The sequence below is a fragment of the Capra hircus genome (genome assembly GCF_001704415.2).
Source record: "Capra hircus breed San Clemente chromosome X unlocalized genomic scaffold, ASM170441v1, whole genome shotgun sequence".
Lineage (NCBI taxonomy): Eukaryota > Metazoa > Chordata > Mammalia > Artiodactyla > Bovidae > Capra > Capra hircus.
This window is the reverse complement of record NW_017189516.1, coordinates 3,395,755-3,400,715: the sequence shown is the minus strand read 5'-3', so window position 1 is coordinate 3,400,715 and position 4,961 is coordinate 3,395,755. Positions and strand designations below refer to the sequence as shown.

At 39.3% G+C, this 4,961-nt stretch overlaps 1 pseudogene; it reads left to right on the top strand.

Moving 5' to 3' along the window:
• The first annotated feature begins 2,483 nt into the window (after window positions 1-2,483).
• Window positions 2,484-2,834, top strand: LOC102178990 (annotated as a pseudogene).
• Window positions 2,835-4,961: the final 2,127 nt, after the last annotated feature.

The following is a 4,961-nucleotide window of genomic DNA, read 5'->3' as shown; positions in this document are numbered from 1 at the left end:
GAAAAGGCAAAACTAGAGAGATCAGATCATTGGTTGCCAAGGACTAAAAGCCAGTGGAATATGTGATTACAAAGGAGATGCATAAGGAAGATTTTTGTGACAATCGAACACACTGTATACTGAGTGTGGTAGGGGTTGCATGAATCTATACTTGTATTAAAACTCTCAGCACTGTCCCTCAAATAAAGTACGTGGAGGGAAAGAAAAGGCCAGTATTGCATAACTCAAATAGAACATCGACCAGCTGGATTCAGCCCATGAGCTATGAGGTTTTAACCTCTGCTCTTTAGTTTGGAGTGCTCATACTAAAATAGAGGACCTCAAAATAATCTATGGTGTTAGAAGTCAGGATAGTTATTTCCTTTGGGGAAGAGGGGTGGGTAGTGACTGACAATCCATATGAGGGCTTCTAGGGTGCTGATAATGTTGTTTTTTAATCTGAGTGAATTAGGGTAACCAACCACCTAGTTTGTTCAGAACAGAGGGATTTCTCAAAATACAAATCTTTCAGTGCTGAAACCAAGACACTTTTAGGGAAATTGGAACATTTGGTCACTCCAGTGGGCATGTCCACTTTGTGAAAATTCATTGAGCTGTATTGAGCTGTGATTCATGCATTTTTCTATATGTGTGCTATAAAATACTTTGAACTGAGCACAGATGAGATCTTGTTAGCACAAGATACACTAGAACTGTCATTTACAGTAGCATAGACTTAATTCAGCTTAAAGGTTACATGATCATTTTTCTCAGTCATGTCATAGAGATAAAACTGTGGTAAATTAAACTTAGATATTTTTTCACATGAACTGCTTTTTACACATAGCAACATTTTTCTTCATATATACAAGTAATTTCTAAACTTAGACAGGACTTTAGATTTTTCCCCCCTATTAAAGTTCATCCTGCTTCTGCTCTTATTCTATTTTACTGAAATGTATCTTTGGATTTGGAAATTTAATATCTTAGCCTGGACCTGCATGATATTTTGCATGCTATTAAAAGGTATGAGGACTTCCCTGGTGGTCTAGTAGTAAAGAAACTGCCTGCCAATGCAGGGGACATGGGTTCCATCCCCAGCCTGGGAAGATTCCACATGTTGAGAGGCAACTAAGCCAGTGCACCACACCTACTGAGCCTTCCAGTCACAACCACTGAAGCCCATATGCCTTAGAACCCATGCTCCACAACAAAGAGTAGCCCTCAAAATAAGCCCAGGCACTGCACAGGAGAGTAGCTTCTGCTTGCCCCTACTAGAGAAACCCCACTCACAGCCAAAAATAAAGAAATACACCCCAGGTTTAAAAATGGATGTGAGAGTTAGACCATAAAGAAAGCTGAACTTGAAAGTGAAGTCGCTCAGTCATGTCTGACTCTTTGTGAACCCGTGGACTGTAGCCTGCCAGGCTCCTTCGTCCATGGGATTCTCCAGGCAAGAATACTGGAGTGGGTTGCCATTTCCTTCTCCAGGGGATCTTCCCAACCCAGAGATCGAACCAGGGTCTCCCACATTGCGGGCAGACGCTTTAACCTCTGAGCCACCAGGGAAGCCCTAAAGAAACCTGAGCACCAAAGAATTGATGCTTTTGAACTGTGATGTTGAGGAAGACTCTTGAGAGTCCCTTGGACTGCAAGGAAATCAAATCAGTCAATCCTAAAGGAAATCAGTCCTGCAAATCCACTGGAATGACTGATGCTAAAGCTGAAGCTCCAATACTTTGGCCACCTGATGGGAAGAACTGACTTATTGGAAAAGACCCTGATGCTGGGAAAGATTGAAGGCAGGAGGAAGAAGGGGTGACAGAGGATGAGATGATTGGATGGCATCACCGACTCAATGGACATGAGGTTGAGCAAACTCTGGGAGTTGGTGATGGACAGGGAAGCCTGCCATGCTGCAGTCCATGGGGTTGCAAAGAGTTGGACACGACTGAGTGACTGAACTGAACTGAGATTTAAAAAATAAAAGGTATGAAAGAGTTTTCATCCACCAAACTCTATCCCCTTCACCCAACCTTGACATCATATATCAAAACCACCACTTTTTCCTGAGTAGCCCTTCCCTTGTTGACCCACCTACCAATAGAGTTCTGAAGCCTTAGAATACTTCTGTTGTTATAAATTCAATTAAATCTTATTAAAAGTACTTGGGAAATAAAGGTACCAATTAAGGAGATTTTATGGTTAAACAAGTGTAGTGGCCATGTGACACGTCACTTAGAACTACCACCACCCCCATCCCTCACCTCTTCATCTCCCAATTTAGAAATGAGACACTTATTCCTAGCTGCTGGAAATATTGGTTGCTGACCACTCATGACTGAGTACTTCCTCAGAAATTGTCCTGCGTTGCCCTTTCCTCTGCTGCTGCTTAGGTGCTTGGTCCTTCTGAGGAAGCTAAGGCCATTTTGTGGTGAGAACCTCACTTCATCTGGGTGACTAGCGCCGCTTCAAGCAGCCCCCATCTAGCACTTGCCTGCACTATGGCCTCCACCTTGGAGCTCACCTGCATCTATTCGGTCCTCATCCTGTGTGGTGATGAGGTGAGGGTCAAGGTCACTGAGGATAAGATCAATGCCCTCATTAAAGCAGGCAATGTAAATGTTGAGCATTTCTGGCCATGCTTGTTTGCAAAGGCTTTGGCCAGTGTCAACACTGGGAGCCTCATCTGCAACGTGGGGGCTGGTGGACTTGATGCCAGCAGCTGGTGCTGCACCCATAGGAGGTCCTGCCCAATCCACACTGCTGCCCCAGCTGAGGACAAGAAAGTAGAAGCAAAGAAAGAAAAATTTTAAGAGTCTGATGATGACATGGGCTTTGGTCTTTCTGACTAAACTTCTTTAGTAACACATTAATAAAATCCTGAGCTCTTTGCTGCTAAAAAAAAAAAAGAAAGAAATTGTCCTGTGTTGAACCTGCCTTGCTTAAGGTTATGCCCCCTTCTCAGGGGCAGCCCACATGCAGTGGTTGCTCAGTGAAAGTCACAAAGGACTAGTTCCTTTGCTTCATTTCAGAGCACTTATGAAGGACTATCTTACTCTGTGAGATTGCAACCTCAAATTGCACCTTTTTCCTCTCTAGCCAATCTTTTTTTATATATAAAAATTTTAAAAATTTTATTTGCATATAGTTGATTTACAATGTTAAGTTTCAGTAGTACAGTAAAGTAAGTCAGTTACACATATATACACATCCACTCTATTTTAGATTCTTTTTCCATATAGGTCATTACTCCTCACTCCTTTACAGTTGTTCCCAAAAGCAGTCCCCAGTAATCCACCTATCCACAAATCTCAAACTCAGAGTGTTTCCCAGGGAAACTTAGGAGGAATTCTAAGATGGCGCTCATGATCTTCACCCTCTGGAATTCATGTCTCTGTATAATCCTATCCCTTTGAGTGAGTAGGGCCTGCAACTTGTTTCTCACCAATGGAATACACCAAAGTTGATGGAATGTCACTCCTATAATTAGATTACAAGGTAGATATGAGTGCTTCTTGCAGACATACACTAGAGAGATTCTTTTGCTGGCTTTGAAGTAACTGCCATGTTGTGAAAGGGACTATGGAAAGAGCCATATAGCAAGGATCTACAAGTGGCCTCTAGGAGCTGAGAGAAGCTCTTGGTAAATAGCTAGCAAGAAAACAAGAACCTCAGTACTACAACTGTAAGGAAATGAAGTCTGCCACCATTCTGAGAAAAGTGAATCTTTTCCTAGCCGAACCTTTGGTGAGACTGGCCAACACCTAGATGGTAGACTAATGAGACTTTGAGCAGATTATCCAACCAAGATCAGCCCATTCTCCTAACTCACAGAAACTATAAGATAATAAATGGATGTTGCTTTAAACAGTTAAATTTGTTACACACAGCAATAGAAAACTAATACATAAACCTTGTAGAAAGGAAGGTATGGAAACTGACAGTCAGTCAAGGAAGACTGGAGACTGACAATCCTTCATGGTGTACAACATTTGATTTTGAAACTATGTAACTTTTCTTATAGATATCTCAGCTTGTAGGGAAGATCTTTTGTTGAGGATTCTTTTTTTATTTTTGTAGGAGTGAGTACATATAGACCTCAAATTCCCTAGCTATCCCTTCCCCCTACCCTCCCCCAATAACTATAAGTTTGTTCTCTAAGTCTGTATCTGTTTCTGTTTTGTAAATAAGTTCATTTGTATAATTTCTTTTTAGATTTTGCACAAAAAGGAGGATTATATTTTTAATTAGGTAAATGGATATCTGCTCCAGAATGAAATGAAATTGAGACATTCTAAAATTTTTTAGTATCTAAATTTGTCAAAACAGTCAAAGGAATTAAAAGCAGAGATAACTTATTGGACAAGATTTTATCTTATAAAAACATTAGTCAAGGAAATGTACTCTGAATGGAAGAAAAAGACAGAACCTATGAATATATTTGAGTTAAAGTATATATCCATTTCTAATAAAAAATATTAGTATTGAGAATGTCTTCCATTTAGTAGAATTTTTTTTCTTCTGTGGAGGGTGTTTTCTCATATAAAAACTTTGTGATGAGAAGAGTCAATTGAAGATGTTTGCCATTTCAAATTTATAAAAATTTGCAACGATGAGACAAACTGCAGGCAATTTTATGAAAAATGCAACTGTGAAACAAATTGCAGACAATTGTATTAAAAAAATTAAAATATCACAACCATATGGAAAAATACATTTTCAGAGAAATATTGACAGTGTGATGTTAGAGACAGGTGTGGCTAAGAAATCAATTAAAGTATGTGGATATATACCAAAAATTCTTCTGCTTGTATTACTTTTTAATGTTCAAATAATCAATACAAATAAGTGTTTTTGCTTTAATGTGAAGTGACATATGTTTTTACTTTTAGAAAGAATTTTATTTTTGAAATTAGTTTTTAACAGTACTGTTTTACAGTCTACCAATATAATAAAGCCAATTTGTTGATAAATAGGTA